The sequence below is a fragment of the Rhyacophila brunnea genome, unplaced genomic scaffold (assembly GCF_057557595.1).
Source record: "Rhyacophila brunnea isolate RB1 unplaced genomic scaffold, BYU_Rbru_1.0 scaffold_3, whole genome shotgun sequence".
Lineage (NCBI taxonomy): Eukaryota > Metazoa > Arthropoda > Insecta > Trichoptera > Rhyacophilidae > Rhyacophila > Rhyacophila brunnea.
In genome coordinates this window covers 32,738,473-32,760,930 of record NW_028232965.1, presented here as the reverse complement: position 1 = coordinate 32,760,930, position 22,458 = coordinate 32,738,473, and the positions used below count along the sequence as shown (strand labels likewise).

Genomic DNA, 22,458 nt, shown 5'->3' with positions numbered 1-22,458 from the left:
TTGAATTCATTCAAAGAGAAAGTTCCGATCAAGGTTTTTGGACTGAAGCAAGAAGATGAAGCCTATGTGATAATACTCTATAAAGAGCTGTAAAACATGTACAATATTTCCACGCTCTCCACACAATATATTACTGCAGACCAGGTCAGTGGGCTCGGCATTTTCACCGCATTTAGAACAGGGTTAGTTGGCGACTCTTGGGTACCGAAAATGATGGAGGAAGAGAAATGATATAAAGCTTAATTTCGGCTGAAACACTCTTAGAAGACGTACCTACACATAGTATATTACGGATATTCAATAAATTTAACACCTAATCATTTTATTAGGGGTGATTTTGCATGACTACTATTGCACGACTATATAGTGTGACACTGAACATAGGCATTATTTATTTTGATAAAACATTCGGATCAGGTTTTAAAAATTGTTCCCATCTTGTCAACGCAGCTTGACTTCTCGCACGCACGGTTCTACCGTTTCCGGAATTGCCTACCTTTTGGCGCGATCGTTCTCTGGTCACGTGACTCCGCTACGTGACGACCGGAAGTGCACCCGATAAAGAGCTACAGGTGGGGAAGATGATGAATCACTGCGCCACTAGGTTATTTTATTAGTTTAGCATTATTTGTAAACGGTATTTTTTACCCAACACTTCCACCAAACGGTAAAAACACTTTTGGTTCTAGGCCCTATGCTTAGTCATACTTAAGGTAATAGTGGTGTTATGCGCTATGTAGCCGATTTTCGGGCACATTGCACAGGCGCATAACAATTTTTTCCTATTATTCTTCAAAAATGCTGCAGCTATTAGGTAGTGTATGATATTAAAAGTTAATGCTATTAATTTCACATTATTAAAGCCCGCGATGAAAGACCGATTTATGCATATGTCCTTTTATACAGCCGTAGGTGATTTGTAAAATTTTTATGTTTAATTTTTTAATGTTTGGACTAATATATTAATTTATCGTAAAAGAAAATATGTTATGAAACCTCTTTAAGGCGAATGAGATTCGGATTTATCGGATTATAAGGCCAATTAAGAAAATAAATATGTAATATATATGTTGAGTTTATTATATCATAGACATCTATCGGCATTATACCCAATCCTTTCATGCACAATGATCACCCGTACGTAGTATGGATGAGACCGCAATGCCAAAGCCTGCCGAACGGTCGCACAGCCTAATTACCCACCTCGGCTATGCATGAATACGATGGCCCACATATCCCTCTGATCCCGCAGCCACTGCCTCTCTGCGACGCCGCCGACGCCTACATTGTCGCCGGGACGCACAATAGCCTTCGTCCAACACCCCCGCCTCCCTCCGTGACACCTGTAGCTTCGCTTTCCTTTGTCCGCCGCACGTTCCGGATATGTCCGATTCGATATTCAATTATATTTGAATGTGAATAGCGGTAATACTTTTATTCCACCCCCTTACCTTGAATGGATAGCATACACCGAAAGAATTATTCAAATCTAATATTTAATTTGTAAGATTTCAGTATGAGGAAACGATTTGCTTTTATTATTAAATAGTTTAGTAAGTTATCCTTAGCATATAATAATATAATGTTATTTTTCTCTTTCTCTTATTTTGACACATTTATTTTTTAAATTTTAATTATTGTATACATTTTATTAATTCAAGGCGTTCATAATATAACATTTTAATAAAAAAGAGACAATTATATATGAAGCGGATTCAAATACGATACCTACTCAAATTTAATTTTTTACATTAATGAACACTATGAAGTTCTAGAAGCTTCATAATATAATCTGAGAAATATATATTTTCAAAATATCTAATGGACGAGTAAAAACAACACAAAAAACACTTTGTACTCTGTCTAGTAATTTGAGTAATTATAAAGAAATACACTGAAAAGCAAACAATGCACCGTAAGTATAAATGTATTATACTGAAATCTATTAGTTGAACTATTCAAAATTGAAAAATAATATATAAAAAGTTAAATGTGTTATAGAATTTAGATGACCGACGTGGTATACGCGATTTGATAACACATATATCAAATAAAAATCTGTTCTTGTATGGCTAGCTAATTGATTATGCCAGGTGGGGTGCTGGGAATGTAAGCGCTTTTTATTATTTGCTTTGTCCCCCTTTTGGGGCGTTCTTTTGGCAGGGGGTCCATTTGAATGACTCGCTTTTATGTATATTTTTTTATTATTACGATTTGAATAATAAAGAAAAGAAAATATCTTCAATTAAACTCTACTTTCGTATGTTAAATATTCGAATTTATAGCTCTTAGCTATATCGAAATGTTCCGTTGTGATTATAATGATGGAATAATTTCATACCTGGGGTGAACGTGTATTTTTAAACAGGTTTATTATCTTTAGCAATACCGATTCATTTCATATTCTTTTATTACATCTTTTTGTTATTCTTTCTGTATTTTAACTCGTACTGCGTTATTGTTTATATACATATACAGTAAATATATTTTTGATTTATTTTTCTCCTTCACTTCTCAAGGATTCAACTTGGCAATAGCCTATGCTGCCACAATACAGTTTATGTCGATTTTTAAAAGTAATTGTTTTTTTTTTTTTTTTTTTCGACCATGTCCGATCCTAATAGGATCATATGGGCCTCCACAGAGTAGAGGTTTGTATTAACAGATTTTGTTTTTACGAGAAATGGATGTCAGCCACTTGCTCAACCTATTAGGTCCATACCCTGACTCAAACACATATTGAAAAACAATATGTGTACTTGCCAGACCCAGGATTCGAACCTGGGACCCACGGCATGATAGTCCAAAGCTTATGCCGCGCGGCCACCGTGGGTAAAGTAATTGTACTCGGTATTAATCTGGTGTATCACTGGACCCTACGTTTGTCGTGAAGCATCAGTGTTTTTTTATTACCAGGAAAGTCTAAGAAACAGTTACCCAAGACTTAGTTCACTATGCATTCAAGTGTGGTTCGACCGAATTCACAAAACTTTAAGTTAAAAGCGCCTATATGAAAGAAAAACACGTAGAGGCAAATTTAAAAAAAAAATGGAATAAGAAACAGAACACAGAAATATTTGAAAATGCGCTTTCAGTGACGTTTCATTTTACAGAAATTCGCACATATACACTATTTTTGACTTTTCGATGGCTTGTTGAATTGACTCCTAAAATTGTACAAACTTATCCAGTAACCTAATTCCCTGGTAAATCCGGCCCTTCGCAAACCCATCGTAGATTAGCAGGTCTCGTGGATTCGATAAATGGACCATGCAGAATAGCTGCTGCTTTCTGCTGCTCTACTAAAAATGATCAATGAATAAAACCATTTGCAAACAACAACCCAGTACCTGATGAAGAATGGATTCAAGTATAATTTGATGGAAATAATATTAAAATTATTGTCAATACTGTGTGATGGGAGTATAACAAGACCTCGTATTTTAACAACACAAGTTGTAAAGCAGTTTTTAGTTGTGATTGTAATTATTCAGACACCGTATCGCCTCACCATCTTTTGGTACAATTACTCAGTCACCAGTGGTTATTATGATAAAATCAGGGGCTCGACCCAGAACTTAACCAAAAACCGGAAAATCCGTTATTTTTGTCGGAACGAAAACCGGAATCCAACCTAAAACAAATATCGGTTTTTTCGGTTCGGTACATGTTCAAACACGTGCGTTAACATGATCTTACTCCCCAGTCCCCACTTTAGTTGTCGTTCAGTTGTCGTAGGCGCAACACGTTACACGTCTTGGGTATTAATTGGAAACACTAAAAAAATAATCACTTCGAGCTGAACCGAAAACCGGAAAAACCGTAATTTTCTTCGGAACCGAACCGATATATATGTTTTACTTGAACCTGAACGAAACCCGAATCCGAAAAAAATAACGGTTCCAAGCCCCGGATAAAATACAGATAAATCCAATGTCCATCGTGGGAGATAGCGTCACAGAAGACGAAGAAATGTTAAACTTGATACAAAATCTATGTTTATTTACTTATGGAATTGAAAAGTAACATCTACTCACTGATATACTTTTTTATAGTTTTCGTATTTAATTGGATGAGGAATGAAAAGAAACTTTTAAAATACGTAGATGTGCACACCAACTTGTGCATTTCCTCTTCGCTTTTATATTTTTTTAGCCAGAGGAATGGAGGAAATAAGTTAGATAGGTTTCTTGCTGGTTTATCCGCATTTATTTCTTATCTCAAAGGATGCTAATTATAGAAAACCATTACTGGGATGCAGCTGGGAACATTCAGCTTATTTTCTTGCATAAGGCTGTTAATCTTGAGCCCGTATTATACAGCATAACATTTATTCTAATGTTTCAGTTTTATTATATCAAGGTATATCTAATAAATCATAATACTCATTATTTCTACATAGGTATCCGATAAATATACCTAATGAATATACAGACAAGAAAATAATCACATCTTATGTAAAAAAAAAAAACCATTTCAAGACACTGCGAATAATACATACTGAACTATTTATTATCCACTGACGAAATGATCCGGTGATACAAACGAACGGGCTGTAGAAATACACGATGTTACATATTTTTAAATTATTGATTAATCTCCGACTACATAATTTTGTATTATATTTTTCTATTAGTCACAGATAAAATATTTTCATTGGAATGATTTATTTTCCAATGGCAAGAATAAAGTTTTTAAGTCACAATTTAGTGATTTTGTGTTCAAAATTTCTATCTAGTTCGTGAAAATGTCTCTCGCGGAATCAACATCATGCCATTTAGCGAGGCTTCAACGACTGATGAATCCGACATACGATTGGATAGACATCTCACTGAGTAGTATTTTAATTCTAAGATATCGATTTTATTTAAAAAGAAAAATTAAAAATTTAAAGTAAATCTGAAAACAAAATAGCTTATTAATACGTAAGTAAATATTATATCAATATAGAAGTATAAAAAGCCAACTTTTTTAAAATGCTTTTATTTCTGCGATATTTCTACGAAAACGTTTATGCTTTGTTTATAATGGGTTATAAAATAAACTCTGGATAAATAAACGAATATACTTAAGATTCACATAACAATATATCTCATTCGAAAAAAATATATATGTATCTACCTATTTATTATTTTACTCATACTTCTATGAAGACTTATATACTTAAACAATATGTACCTATGTAAAGTAACTTAAAAATATTATATTATAAAAAGAAAGTGGGTAATTTAGTATACCTACTTTATACACGGTTCTGATTTATCTATATAAACGATAGGTATGCTTACAATAACGGGGTTTCTAGTTTCTTTTTGGAAATATTTCACTCGTACTAGAACCAGCCACCCAAAAAATACATAGCTCTACTAATATGGTTAAATAACTACAAATTGTGGTGTATATGTGGTCTTCCTAGTAAAGATATAAAAACAATATAATATACACCTACATTTTTGACTAAGATTAGAGTAATAATATTTTATAAATATATACTTATATATATAATATATATGCAACCTTACAATCTTACAGTTCTAGTTGTAATTGCATCAAACTAAATTAAATACATCCGTTAATAATTATTTTATTAATTTAGTAAGATAAAATGGTAAAAAAAAACAATATAAGTCAACTTATATACTTATCTTGTGATTAGTTGTAGGTACATTTTTAAAATTGATTCTTTACGATGCATCCGGTCTTGTAATATTGGGTGTGTCGCTTTGAGTGTGATCTTCGTATACTGACGTGTAGCAGCGATCTCGCTTGCAATTACACGAACGTAGCATGCAACACTCTTGTTGGATGTACCTTACTGCAGGTACGAGTAAGTGCATCACACGGAATATACGCTCAGCGTGCCTTTCCAGTGGGTTGATTTAAACATATTTTTTACTGTTCCGCGCACTTGCATTCTTATCGCCCTGTAGTTGGTTCTACTCTACATTATAGCATGCAATTTTATATCTCAATAATTTTTCACTACTTTTTGAGAACAGAGTGGTACAATTTTCAAACCACGTAAGTGCCTACCTAATGAATGTATTATTCTTGAGAGAATAAATATATACATATATATTATATTCTTATTTAAACGTAAATAATATGCACATACCAACTATCGTAAACGTATTTTTATGACATAATCGATATAGAATAACCGTTATCAATAAAAAAAAACTGTAAATAATTTTCGTCGTATCATTAAATAACTACATAGTTAATGTTATAATATAATCGACGCACTCAGAAAACAAGGAATCCCTGGGCGCTATATAAATATTTTCAATAATATATACAGTAGCGCAACAGCATCTGTCAATCTCCATGAACCATCGCGCAGATTTCCTATCAGCAAATGAGTCCGACAAGGTGATACAATCTCACCTAAACTATTTACAGATACCCTTGAAGACTTATTCAGGCAACTTGACTGGAATGACAAAGGGATCCCCATAAATGGAGAATAGCTGAGTCATCTGCGCTTTGCCGATGACATAGTAATTTTCTCGCAAGACTCAGAAGACCTCCAAAGCAGAATGCACGAACTCGCTGAAGTAAGGAACAAAGTAGGTTTGAAAATAAATGTAACAAAGACGAAAGTCATGTTCAACTGCTTTGCAGGCCAAAAAGAGATCCTCATCAATGGTACTCAGCTCGAACAGGTGAAAAGCTACATCTATCTGGGACAACAAGTGTCTATAGATGGATGTAAGTATATTTGATGAAATTGTTCGCAGAGTAAAGCTAGGCTGGAGTGCTTTTGGCCATCTGAATAATATCTTCAAAAGTGACCTTCCACTGTGCCTAAAGCGCAAAGTGTTCAACCAGTATGTGCTTCCCGTGATCACATATGCGTGTGAAACATGGACCCTAAGTAAAAGAGAGTTCCAGAAACTTAGAGTAGCACAACGTGGTATGGAGAGGTGCATGCTGGGCATAACGCGAAAGGACAAAATTAGGAATGAGTGGATAAGGAAGCAGACAAGGGTTTGCGATGTAATAGAGTTTATTAAAAGCCTTGAATGGAGATGGGCTGGACACATAGCTCGAAGAAGAGATAATCGTTGGACAAATCTAGTCATCCAGTGGTATCCAAGAAGTACAAAACGTCCGCAAGGTAGACCTAGAGGCCGCTGGATAGATGGAACGATAAAGTTCTGCGGAAGTACGTGGCAACGCAACGCACAGGACCGAGAGAAGTGGAAGCAGCTTGAAGAGGATCCAGCAGTGGATAGATTCAGGCTGATGATGATGATAATGACTACTAATTTATCTGTCAATAAGTTTTCTCATTGCTCTGTTTAAAATACTACTAATCACGCAATTTTTATATCAATTTGAAGACAATTTTTCTATTAAGACCATCGCGATTTAGAAAAGGACTGATTTTTATGCGTATAACTAACAATATAACAATAACTATATTACTAACCTATATGCGTAGATTACGCGACAAAGTGTATATTACTCGCGTCTCTTTAAAATAAATGATAAAAGATCTTTGTCAAATATCTTTCAAAGTGTTACACAGGCCTAAGGCGGGCAGTATGTCGTGGCATGACAATATGTCGCCTGCGGTTTTTGAAGTGACAGAATTGCACCGGCGCGGCGTTGTTTGTTCCTCGTGACGCCGCGTGACAGCTAATGAGTGCAACTGATGCACTCGAATGGAAGCTGTGATGCTATATGGCATGTGTCAGGCTACTAATCGATTCGATAATGCTATCTGGTTCACCCATAACATAATATACATTTAAAAAAATCTATGGCAGTTTGAATAACGTGAGTCATAATCATACATTTTAGTCATTATTATTCTTACGGTTTTTGCTAATTGTATGACATAATAATTATTATTTATCCGATTTAACGATCCAAATATAATTAAAATTAAAATTAAAATAACGAACCATTGTTCACAATCTATATGTTTTGTCAAAATGAGAGATTAAGGGCGATGCTTATACCAGCAGAATACCAGCAGAGGCACCTAGCGGAAAAATACGAAGCTTGCAATTTGAGACATTTTTTTGATAATTTACAATTTCAACTCCATCTGCCACGCCCTTCACATGCAATCATGGCGTAGTGTCGTTTTATTTTAATTTTAATAATGTTTTTTTTTTGTTGTTATTTATTAGTTTTTTTTCGAGAGTGAGAAAGGGGTAATGACATTGGGTAGAAATAAACCTTTCTAGTGTCATTTTCGCCTTACTTTATTATTTACATTAAATTAATTTCGAATTTTGCTAACAATGTAATTGTAATCATCCAGGATAATAGGTAGTATCTTCATTGAATATACAATAATATTCCATTTAGGTAAGTACCTATATTATGTTTTTTAATACCAATAATTTTAATTTAATAGAAATATATAGGTAATGTGATTGAATATTTATATTGTAATATTACCATCATATGTTTAATTTCCTGTTATGAAAGAAATTTAATGAAATAAGTACCTACCTAATATTAAATTTATTGGAATATTTTAAATTAAAGTAAAGTTAAGCTTAGATTACTGTGAGTTTAAACGCCTTTTGTTAAATATTATGACTTATATCTAACTACCTTTTTTATTTTTTTTCTCTTTTAATATAACATGTTAACGTATTATATAACCGCATGGCTAATTTCCCAAAATATAATTACTTATATATATTTATTCTTGAACGAATTTAAAAGACTATATAGGTTGTGATAATCTGGAGTTTCAATTTGTAATCTAAGACCTATCGTCCTCAAATGTGAAACAGGCCCAGTTATCCACTTATCCAAGTTTAAGCTCTGGCGGTTGACACTGTAGCACACGAGATCCGAGTAGCGGTGTCAGGTGCGCACAGGTGAGCACGTATGCAGGTGCGAACCTTCTAATTTGCGTGCGAGTATCGTCACCCTGAGCCTGGCTTATCCGAGCTGATCTCACCTGAGTGGATTCGAGCTTTGGACCGCACTCGACAGGGGGAGGCTTCTGCGGTGTCTGGTTGGAGTCATCGCGGTCCCCGTGACACCCGATAACGCAGCCCTTCTGACCCTGACAGGTGGACAGGGTTGCCTTATTGTATAGCTAGGTACCAACTTATTTCGTGAAATATTATTTGTAAGAGCGTGGCTGAAATATATGTAACGATACATAAAGTAAATTAATAAACTATTTTTAGAGATTCCCAAAATTTATATAATGATTATTGATAAGATAGTATTTTCTTATCACATAGATTTTTTTCGTTATCAATTTTGTTGTTCATTGGTACATTTTCAAATTAATGTTATCCCAAAAATATAACATTGATTTAATACTTTATGTAGAAGTGGACGGTGGGTCTGAGTATATATCATATGAGGGACGCAGTTTCCTGTCTGATTCGTCTACCTGTTACGATAGTCTGCACGAAAAGTCATGGTGCAAATTCCGGAAGTGGTCGTGGTTCCCTCTCCTCACCTTCGTATTTTGGTACTTTGAGGGCACCGCGCGCAAGCCTCGGTTTTGTATGGATAAAATGAAAGGTGTATTTTATTTTGTAATTTGTCTGCCTGAGACGATAGTATGCACGACATCATGTCGTTTCGTGTACACTGTCGTTACATGTAGATGAATCAGACGAGTAACTGCGTTCTTCATATTATGTATACACAGACCCACCATCCACCTGGTCTAGCGAGAGCGTATGTAGAAACCTCACTAACAGGTGTTAGCGCTTTTATGTTGCCAGAGGAGTTAGTGGTAATAGCGCCTAATAAATCGAGAGCTTTTTACTTAGGTCTTAATTATGTTACCACGGTAACAAGTGTTTTTACCAATACATCTGGTTATGCTAAGTGAACACATTTCATTTTAAACTAATGCTCCATTATGTTCTCTAGCACAAGGCTCTCAATCTTTTACCAACTGAGACATACCGAATGCATCCACGTCTTGCACAACAAAACGTTTCTTTCTGACGAGTTCTTTTATTATAAATATAGGTATTTTTTCCTATTGACGCGCATCAAGACTATCAACAGTGTAAATTATGGTAACAATATAACTAAGTCTTACATTAAAGTTTCCAATGAAAATATTGTAATTAGTAAGTTCCTATACTTTTTTATTATTATAATTATTTACTATATATAATATGCAACAATAAAACTGCTATGCGCGAATAACCCCCTGAACAAAAACCCCTCCCGTCAATAATCCAACCCCCGTGTAAATAACCATCCGGAAATTAACTCCCATTAGGTATATAAAAAATCTCAGACAATTAACTCCCAATGTTTTCCCCAATATATCTAATATCCAATATATCTAAAGAATTAATAAGTATCTACATTAAACGAGAAAATTTTGAATTAGACGATCATGAAATTTTGCTACACGTTTCTGTAACGCTGATAAACTGATGTATTTTGCTACATACATATTTTTTTATGACTGGCTGACTCAGTATACTTTCATAATTTAAAATAATATTACTTTTCTGTTAAAGATATTCAATATTGCAGTAATTATTTTTTCTCCCTGTCTCTATCTGTAAATTGTGCATATTAAGTGTCAGTATAATTTAAAATTCGTATTTCTATTTTTTTGTGTGAAATAGATTTTTATTTTGTCATATTAATTTAAAATCATTTTGTCAAAACAGCTTTTATATCCATTCATTGTTGTCTCGATATTTTATTTGAATAGTTTTTATTCATCTTATTGGCAATGCGTTGGTACCCGTGATTCGTGATACAGCGTTTGAGAATGCCTGCTCAAGGCAAATGAGTATACTACCATGGTCACTATATGCTTGTGTTGCAAGTTAAAGTTTTATTCAAAGCTTTAAAAACTTCGTTCCTTATAAAGTTTCTTATTTACGTCGTATTTGAAATGGTTATTTTTATTTTACTATCAGAAGTACAAGTACCTACTTTAGTATAATATATGATAATATATGATTAAAGAATGAACATGTAGGTAAATGGGTACCTAGTTTATTATGCAAAATAACATTTTATCAAATATAACAACCGCCGGTATGCATCGGTCGTTCAGTGGTAGAATGCTCACCTGGCACGCGGGCGGCCCGGGTTCGATTCCCGGCCGATGCAATATTTTGTATTTTATTAGGTATTAATATTATGTATATCTTAAATTATTAATTTTTATTAACTTTTTGACATAGATAATATTATGTCTTATCGCTGGGGGTCAACCAAAAAAAACGTTTAGAAATCACAGTGTACAATCTCTTTAGTTTACAAACATACGAAACACCACCAACCTCCAAATACCCGCCTGAATCAGTAGCTTGATGTTGAGTACTCCGCTACATGGAAGCACATTGGAATGTGGATATGTGTCTTCAATCTTTCTCAGACATATACATGTTACAATATACTTCCGTGTAGCGGAGGTACTCAGCATCAGGCAACTGATGCATTCTACCAATCTCGTTAAGATTATACCTATATTTTATTAAAATTTTCATTGTAAAATGTATAAAATCAGGGAAAAATAAGTATCTAAGAAAGAATATTTTTTTTGCCTTCACTGAAAATGTAGTAGGTATTTAGATTAACCTTTTGGTACTTTTTTGGTCAAGATATTATATTCTACCGCATTTAATCTGTCGATGGGTGATTCAGCCAATTTGTGAGTAAATGTAGGTTTAAATTTGGAAAATGTGAAGTTCCCATTGGGAACTAATGCGATTATAATACAGTATATTGAATCAATGCCGGGTGGCTTTCTGATGGAGCAAATAGGGGAAACCACAAAACGCTCTTTCAAAAAACTGAATTAAAAATTGATAATGTTTTGACTTAGGTGTATGACGCATCTTCAAATGGTAAATATTTGATACGTTAACGTCATCATATATTAAGCTTTTCATACATTCATTGATTTCGTTTTTCTTAAATGTCACAAAACTTACCTTATTGATTTTCTTATTTGCGTTAGTTTTTTTATTTCAAGGTTTTTCTTTTATAATGTGCTTTTTTTAATATTCTTTGAGTACCTACCTAATAATTATGATACAATGACACATGTTTCAATATACCGTATACAAAAATTTAATACATAATAAATAAGCATTAGTTTCACTGTTCAACATGGGTTATAATTTATAACCTTTCTTGTGTTTATCGGTATGTTTCGGTTGGTTGGTAGGTGTAGTGTGTTAAATGTATATTTCTTCAATCTCATTCTACGAAAGATTATGAAGACTTACGACCATTACGATTATACAATTGGCTTACACAGCACAATTTCATAAGTTAACTGGCAATTTAATTCAGACCATAAGTTGCAAAAAAGAACGAAATAACTTTTTTACACATTTTCAACCAGCTTCTTTTATAATATAATTTTGCATCTTTTTAGGTATTAAGAAAATATATTTCAACAACGGACGACCTACAGGAATATGTGCATATTGATTTACTTTAATAACATTGTCAAGTTGTTATCAATAATAAAAATAGAAAATACATCAGAAACATACAAACAAAAAGAAAAATTATTTAGAAAAGTACGACGCCGGGCAGTACTCGAACCCATATCCGTTGAATAAAAAAAGTAATCAAATCTTTAGTAAATAATTAGTATATAAGAGTAATAGAAATGTAAATTTCCATTTTTCTCCCAAGCAATGGATATGGATATTGTCCTCCAAAGAGTAGATGTTATCATGAAATAGGGTTTTTACGAGAAATGCTTTTCTAGTAACCCAACAGGCTGTGATTATTGTCAAATATCCCCACTACTTCAGTGGATATGATGAGATTAAAAGAAGAATTATCGTAATAAAAATCTTTTTGAATCTGTAATATTTTTTAAAAATACCGTAGGTAGTTTTATTTTTATATTCAAGAAATGCACGCGAATAACGTACGCGCCGTATTTTGTCGACTCCTGCCGTAGAGGAATACGTTTATTGATATGAGCTTTTTGGATGCAATTTTGAAAGATTTTATTGTGGTTCGAAATTTGTAATTGTAGAAAAATAATAAACTGTTTGCCATAACTCTCTTATAATTTTCTTATTTAACAGAATTTATAATTATTTCCCGAACAAATTATAGTATTGCTACTATTTTAAAGGAATATTATAAATATCTACTCGATATTATTAATAAAATAATATTCCATGCTTAAATATTTAATCTCTGTTAAACAAGCTTTTCAGCGATCAAAATATTTATTACTGAGTAGGCCCAATTAAAATCAGGTAAATTTAATCATTTAATTAAAATTATATAAGTACCATTTATTGTAGAATAAATATCGAATAATATAATATTATTCATCGATATCGATAGGTATCGACAATATTTTGTTTCAAGCCGTTTACAAAACGCACTCGAATCCGCTGTTTTGTTCTATTTCAATTGGCTCGCCTCATATTGTATTTTCGTGTAAGTCAACATTTGCTAAGCATTGTCTGCATAACTATTGTTTATAACGGAGCTTGGTATAATGGTAGCCCGTGCAGCTCATGCTCTCATTGAAAATACCGATATTCTATACATCGCGATGCTAACAATTGCCCGATCACCGTGTACGTTTCACTAATTTAAAGTTAAATACAAATTAACATATCGATCGAGCAGGAATTTATAATATTCTTGGATATTTCTATTCAATAGGTAAATTTCATTTTAATAGGGTATGCAACGTTACTTCTTATTAATTAGGCTCGTGTCAGTGGAAGACCCAAGGCACTCATGAATTGGTGCAATCATCAGGGCCATCCAATCTTTGCTTTACTATTTTGACGCGGCATTTATAAAAGACAAGACAGCGCAGACGACACAAGTGGACACAGACCATCCTAATTTAATTAATTATCTAAGATAGGCCACGCGAACTTGATAACTATTTGTAAATCCGATAGGTGGGAGTAACCCGTATTTATAGCTGCATGTCTGGTGTTCATAGCTAGACTCAAAGTGCGGAGTGTCTGAGTATGAGAATGTACAAAAGTGTGAAGTTCCACGATTGAAGCGAGTAGAAGCTGTAAGTAATAGCGAGGCGTTAGTGCGGAATTCAGTGGAATCGACCTTTTCTGTCTAAAACGCATATCAGAACATGTTTGTTCAGATGTAGTATGTTGTAATTCCTGTACTCATTTGCTCAAATGATTGCCGACCGCTGGTTTAACATGAAAAATACAAAAGAGTTTACAAAACTGTATACCTGTCTCGAAGTTACCTATTTTGCACTTATCATAAATTATTGAAATACCACATATATAATATACGTACCTTCCGAATAGAAATGGATGAACGTACAGTACCTATCATTATTGTGTACATAATTGGGATTTCGTTCTAGTCCTTCTGAAAATATCATAGCAGTTGTATAGATCCATTTATACAGCATGCATTTGTACAGTGGGTCGTAGAGCTGGCGTAGCATGGCTTACATCTATATTATCGGCGGAAATCGTAATCGCTATGCCAGTTGCCCCGCCATCTCTCGAATGATTTAACGGTCTCTTTTCCACGAGCATTTACATTCATGCCAACCACTTTTTACCTCTTCGTATCGTCGTGAGATGAATTTACCTTGCATGCAATTCGAATGGCATTGTGTGCATTTTTATGAATATTTTATACTACAAGTTGGATTGTAGGCAACAATAGAGCACTAAAGTTGAGAATATCAGAACGAGAACGTATATCTTCATTAGCTGTACGGTTTTTCTTTTGTGTTTTCTCTTTGTTACTCATACAGCCAAGTCAACTGTATTTTAGTTTGAATAATGCTTTTCAACTCTCCATATTATTTAAACATTTATACATATCACTATCATTAAATGTGAAAGTTAAAATACACTTACGTTGATACTAAATTTGTCAACCTGAACTTTTGCTTATTTATAAACAATAATTGATACCATAGAATTTAGAGGTTTTCTTTCCAACTCTGTGGGTACCTACATACTAATAAATCTAGCATCTGTAGAATGAATCGACCCTACATGTAAACATCTTGATTTGCTCATACACATTTCATTATTAGTTTAGAAACATATGAATGCAAATGAATCGGGTTAAAAAAATGATTCAATCTGCATTGAAGTATGGGATGAATACAGCAAATCTGCGTTTATATTTTGACAGCATCCTATTTTGCTAACGCCGTGTTTTCAGGATGTATCCGCTGAAATATTGTCATATACAACATACAATGCACATTGCGAAAGTTGCACAAGTGGAAAACGAATTATATATCGGTACATTGTAATAGGGATACATGTTGAAATTTCGTATGCACGTCTTTATGTCAACTATTCTGGTAGGTAACTTTGTTACTTTGTTGATTATTGAAATTTTCTATTGAGACTAGTTGAGAATTTATTGTGCCAAAGGTATTTTTAAATTTAAATTTAATCTGTGAATATCTAGTCGTTACGGAATAAAAAAGAAATACATAATACTTATATACTTACATCTTATTCAAATTTTAGGCAATTTAATAGAGTAGGTACTATGCTACATTATGTTGCTTTACCACACAAAACACAGATCGCATGTCATCTTGTTGATATTTTGTATAATAAGACAATTATATGGGATTTATTATATTATAATTATAATAAGTATGTAAAAATATTTAAAAAAAATCATCTCTCTCAGCTCTCGTGGTGCAGTGCGTAAGGCGCTGGCCTTCCGTCCCGGAGTTCTGGGTTCGATTAATGGTGAGGTTAAAATATATTTACATAATCTAATATGTAAATTCCTCGAGCCTGGGAGTTTTACCACTATTATTGGGCTTCACGGCCTGTTGTGGTGTTTAGTAAAGAAACAGAAAAAAAGACATCAACCTAGACCCGAAACTACCTATGTATTGCTGCTATACTATCAACTTTATTGTTCGCTTTGTTATGGAGGTGCGAACTGAAAATATCACGGAGAGTTGATACCTTTGAAATGTGGCTGTATAGAAGTATCCTCAAAATTATTTTGACTGACAATGTATTTACGTAATCAAATGAATGGCAAAAGTACCTACGTAAGTTCTTCGTGACATCAAAACTAGAACAATAGGTACACTAGGTATCTCGCCCACGTTATGAGAAACCATAAGTACCGCATTCCCCAGCTTATTATCCAAGAAAAGATAAAAAAATATGTAACAGAGAATGGGGCCATATTTCGCGGCTTAAGGTCATTCTTGATTGGTATGATTGCAGTTTTACCGAGTTCGGATGATACTATGAAGATTTTCCCTGATGCTACAGACCTCAGATAGTGGATAGCACAAGAAGAAATTAGTTTAGCGACAACAAGGAAAATGTGTTCAATCACAATATGTTTACGACCTTCCACGCTCTTCTGACTCAACCCGACAGAATTATTTGTCGCCACCATCCCACACTATGCAGTGGTGGTACAGGAGTGATCTGGTAGTAGACGATTAAATGAAGATAGTCCCGATAGTAGTCGATCTCTGACAGGGAATAACATGTGAAGAAATAGTAAAAATGCATATAAAATGGACATCACCTGAAACAACATGATTAAACTTTCATGATGCCATGGTGTCGTTAGTAGAACGGTGCACGGAGCAGTTTGCATAAACTTCGGCGAGAAAATAAATTTGCAAAAATATACGATGGGCGGCGTTCTCTTGCCGCGGCAAGGTAAATTGTTTAATACACATAACCATTTTCCGTGACGTATATCCTTTTGGTGGATTTTCCTCGACGCCCGCGGCCGTGTCGTGCGTCGCTTTATTTTCTTATTTTCCTCCGGCGGTTGTTGTCGTGTGTTTACTTTAAATTCGCAGACAAATCTGCCGGTGATATTAAGATTCTCCCCCGGGACCTCCTTAGCTATATTTTCCATCCAGGTTCGCTCGTCGCAGACTACCTGGCATTTGTATACCTAAGTGTTTCCATTATTTATTCAGTAGCTTTTTTAATGGAGCTATGTCAACCGTGACACTTTCCTTCGCCTTTATCGGATGATATTGTATAAAAAATTGATGGCATTTATTTTAATTATTTTGTTTTTTTTTGCGTCGTCGTTACAATATGTTACATAAAATTATATTGAATATTATTAAAATATATCTTAAAGTTTATTTAAAATCAATGGATTAATGCTTAATCATTTCATTTATCGGCATATTCAAGCAAACGAAAGTCAAATGTACTGAAATAACAAGATATAGGTACAGAACGGAAATTTGTACATACAATGTAAAAAGAGTGACGTAATATCCCCATTTCCAATTTATTCAAGATTATTTTTATTTATCTAATAGTTTAATCAATCATGAATAATTAAATATATAATTTAATAATTAAAATATATCCGGGATTCACCTCATATCTCCATTCATTAATTGTAATTAAACTTCTCTTCCGAATGTCGATATGAATAGAAAAAAATACCGTATCTCTATGATCATTTGAAGGACTATTATAATGACATTGTTACCAGGACATCCATTGAACGTTTCCTTAAATTTTGGTTGTACATATATATATATATTAATAAGAGCAAAGATTATAATGCTTGAATATTAAATAACCTGGAGCATTTTTTAAATAAGCGGATGCCTGTTGCAGGCTTCACAATTTCACGTTAACTTTGTTTCTTCAGGAATTTCACAATTTCCTATTTAAACTTGTTTAATAGCTACGTAAAAATATATAATTTAAACTTGTCTTATTTAATGTGATACCCGAGTTTAGATGACACATGTTTTCCATATGATAATATAATCATATGCAAAAATAGGTACTAACGTCTACAGGCATATTTATTGTATTAAATACATTATACGTTTTATATTACAATTTACGAATGAATTTTTCTTATTTTTTTAAGGTATGGACTAGCTTTCACTTTGAAAAAAACATCGATGTAAGTTAACCAACCTTCTTTAAAATTTTAAATGAAAACGAAAATAATATTTGGTGCTATTTTATTGCTGATATTATCATTATTAATTTTAAATCTTTTTGGATACACGTGAGAGACTATTCCATATATATTTTATCATTTACAGTGCGATGCGCACTAGATATGTGATCCCGTTTTCCTTCATAGCCTGTGTTCGTATGTCGTCTAGTTTTACTAGTTTTTCCCATGACGCAACGGCAAAGCTTATCTGCAGTTGTAATCCTGAGCAGTGAGTCCTTTGACGACACCAACCCCCTTGCTCCGCAATACAGTGAGCACCATTATAATACGATATGTTTCTCGGACCATTAAACCTCGCGGTAGATACTACGAACTTCAATAGAAACGTCACCAGAATGGCGAGTCGAATCTACATATTTTTTTAAATGTAGATTTTAACACTACTCTGGACGTTTAACCTTGCATTTTGTTGATGCATACTAAACCTGCTGTAGTGATATCCTATTAAAGTTTTAGAGTGGCAGTGAGGGGATTACCGCTGGTGTTGATGCTGCAAAAGCTCGCGATCTCGTCTTGGCTTGTCGTGCTAATTTCCTTCCTGTGTTGCTCACAGATTCAATTTCACTCACGCGCTCGGCGTTCTGTATTTTAGCACTGTACTTCCATGGAAACAGCAAAATAACTTTTTTACGTAGAGCCTAGTGAAATTTCTTTAAATTTTATTTAACCATTCTTGAACACTCATGATTACCAAGCACGGAATTTCTCGAGAAATCTCAAAATTTTGCGAACCAAAGTAAAACATAAAATCTACGAAATTAGTTTTAAACAATGAAACGCTTTGTATTGCGTGGTTAGAAATCACATTATATATATTACTAGCTGAAGTACCCGGCTTCGCACAGGGTCGCTTCGTGGTTATATTTATCTTAGATATTTAAAAAATAATAAGAGGTAATTATTTTTTTAATATTAAAATATCTGTGTAATACAATATATCAATATGAAAATAATTCTAATAGGAGTAAAGGTCAAACAAAAGAACACTAAATTAAAATCGAATCCAAAATACGCAAACGTTATTAATGTTATTAATATGCACTAACAAACCAAAATTGGATTAAACGAACTTTGTATTTTATATAATACTAATTTAGAAACCTTTGCAGGTGTGCGCACAACAACTTACAAAAATTTCATCGCAATCAGATGAATGGTATAAGAACGCATACGAATAGAAGAAGATAAAATAGATGAAAAAGAAGAAGAAATGGTTGCCTCAATTCAGAAACCTTGGCGGGCGTGAGCACAATACTTGATCAAAATTTCATTGCAATCGGATGAATGGTATAGGAACGCATACGAATAGAAGAAGAAGAAGATGGTTGTACTAATTCAAAAACCTTTGCGGGCGTGCGCACAACAACTGGTCAAAATCTCATCGCAATCGGATGAATAGTATAAGAACGCACACGAATAGAAGAAGATATAATTGAAGAAAAAGATGAAGAAAATAGTTTTATCAATTCATTAACCTTTGCGGGCGTGAGCACAACACTTGATCAAAATTTCATTGCAATCAGATGAATGGTATAGGAACGCATACGAATAGAAGAAGATAGAATATAAGAAGAAGATGGTTGTACTAATTCAGAAACCTTCGCGGGTGTTGTCACAATTACTGACGAAAGTTTCATCGCAGTCGGATGAATGATATAGGGACCATACGAATAAAAGAAGAAATAATGATGAAGAAGAAGAAGAAGAAGATGGTTGTACTAATTCAGAAGCCTTTACGGGTGTTACCACAAAAACTGATAAAGGTTTCATCGCAATCGGATGAATGGAATAGGAACTCATACAAATAGAAGAATATAGAATAGAAGAAGAAGATGGTCGTACTAATTCAGAAACCTTTGCGGGTGTTGGCACAACCACTGACGAAAGTTTCATCGCAATCGGATGAATGATATAGGGACCATACGAATAAAAGAAGAAATAATGAAGAAGAATAAGAAGAAGAAGAAGAAGAAGATGGTTGTACTAATTCAGAAACCTTTACGGGTGTTACCACAAAAACTGATGAAGGTTTCATCGCAATCGGATGAATGATATAGGAGCCATACGAATAAAAGAATACATATATAATAAAGAAGAAGAAGAAGATGGTTGTACAAATTCAGAAACCTTTGCGGGTGTTGGCACAACCACTGACGATCGGAATCGGATGAATGATATAGGGACCATACGAATAAAAGAAGATATAATGAAGAAGAAGAAGAAGAAGAAGAAGAAGATGGTTGTATTAATTCAGAAACCTTTACGGGTGTTACCACAACAACTTATGAAGGTTTCATAGCAATCGGATGAATGATATAGGAACCATACGAATAAAAGAAGATAGAATGAAGAAAAAGAAGAAGATGGTTGTACTAATTCAGAAACCTTTACGGGTGTTACCACAACAACCGATGAAAGTTTCATCGCAATCGAATGAATGGTATAGGAACAATACGAATAAAAGAAGATAGAATGAAGAAGAAGAAGAAAATAATGATTTTTCTAATTTAGAAACCTTCATGGGTGTGCATACAACCACTTACCAAAATTTCATCGCAATCGGATGAATGGTATAGGAACCATACGAATAAAAGAAAATAGAATGAAGAAGAAGAAGAAGATGATGATTTTTCTAATTCAGAAACCTTCATGGGTATGCATACAACCACTTACCAAAATTTCATCGCAATCGGATGAATGGTATAGGAACGCATACGGGACAGACACACAGACAGACAGACATACAGACAGACAGACATTCATTTTTATATATTAGTATAGCCTATACTCTTCGCGAAAGTGCAAGCAATAAGTTGACAAAGTTTTATCGCAATCGGATGAACGGTATGGCAGTGCATTCAAAACGAACAAACAAACAAACAAACAAACCCACAAACAAATATTATTTTTTATATATTAGATTAATGAAATAAAGAGAGTTTTACGTCGGTGAAAAATTTATGTACCAGTAAGAAATGAAGAAATGAATGAATACTAACAGTTATCTGATTATTGATTAACGTCGATTACGCACTTTTGATTTTGTTTTATTTAACCTATCTGACAGTGTCATTCTGTGTAGGTATACCACCTTCTACTTACCTATTATCCAAGCTCTTTATTGAAATATTTTGCTGATACCTACATCTGCCTTGCATAGCGTAGTTAGAAAAGTGTTTAGGTACCTAGGCCGTCAATATTTCATACCGCATAGTGTGTTCAACGCTGCATAGCGCTGCGCCAGCGCGACTGGCTGACTGACTTGCCAACTTGTATTGTTGGCAATGCACTTTGACAGATATTCGCAATAAATTCCCGCTTTACAAACTGCACTTACCCACCCATCGGGCGATGCTGCGGAACCTTTCAATATCGACTGTCGATATTTAGAATTTAGATACGCAAATGTTTACGATGAATATTTTCAACGTTTATTTTATCTTCAAGTATTTACAACCAATACACGCGAGAGTTATTACTTTTTACTCATAATAGTTTTAATTATGGGGTTTGATTAAATAATTTTGAGCGAGTTATGTATTTGTCAATCAAGCGACAAAATATCTTCGTTAGGTTTGTATAATTTAACATTTTCCAAAAAATTAGGCAAGAAATGCTCACAGGTCTTCTGCGCAGTTCCAATTCCAATAATATCTTGAAGTCGATGCCATGATCAAAACAAATAAAACTAACATCATTCAATGCCTTACGGAATGATGAAAAATAAACGTGCATATAAATTCAAATTGATCGCATGACAATATGTTCTTTGGCAATGGTTAAAACATGTTCATGTACCTACCAATTATCGCTATAGTTAGTGTATACAATATTATGTTCCAATTAAATTCAATTAGAAAATTTGACATTCATTCACTACAAATAATGTTTGATAATAATTACTAATCATTATGGTAGCACTATTTACTAGTATGTAATAATTTATTTAACTTTAAATCTTTTATATTTATTTCTTTTATATTATACTTTCAACTTGTTTTGAATGACATTCAATAAATGTAAACATTTTTTTAATACTTGACAATTTATAAATATATATATTCAGTTTTATTAATACATATTGGACAAGTGTCTTATCGACGTGCCATTAAATTAATATATTAGAAAATTATTCGTGCAAATCATCGCTCGGTGAAATGATTTTCGATGAAGTCTCCGTTCGTTTTTAGTGCTTTTCTGACATCTTTAATGCGTACAAAAGTAAAGTTTACGACTATATTGTACTCGTACAAGTATGTTCGTCAAATAACCGAAATATAGATATCGACCTATTTCAACTATTTTGTAGAATCGTGATACACATTTATGTTAGTGTTTGTAACCTAATTGAAGTAAATTTCTAAAAAATCCAACCATTCACATACCTACCATAGTAAATTTATTAAACTTTTAAATCATTTGTAGTGTTAATTGGACTTGAAAACAACTTGGTAAAACAATAGTAGGTACAAATATGTTGAATATGTGATGTACGTAGATACCCACTAATATACTTAATATTTTGTTATTATTTATACA

At 33.5% G+C, this 22,458-nt stretch overlaps 1 protein-coding gene and 1 non-coding gene across 4 annotated transcripts in view; both read left to right on the top strand.

Annotated features, from left to right (window-relative positions):
• Nucleotides 1–22,458, top strand: part of heph (polypyrimidine tract-binding protein 1 heph) — a 583,478-nt gene that overhangs the window by 167,137 nt on the left and 393,883 nt on the right. The window lies entirely within an intron of this gene.
• On the top strand, nucleotides 11,015–11,085 carry TRNAA-GGC (transfer RNA alanine (anticodon GGC)). Its single transcript has one exon. It is a non-coding gene; the product is annotated as a tRNA-Ala (tRNA).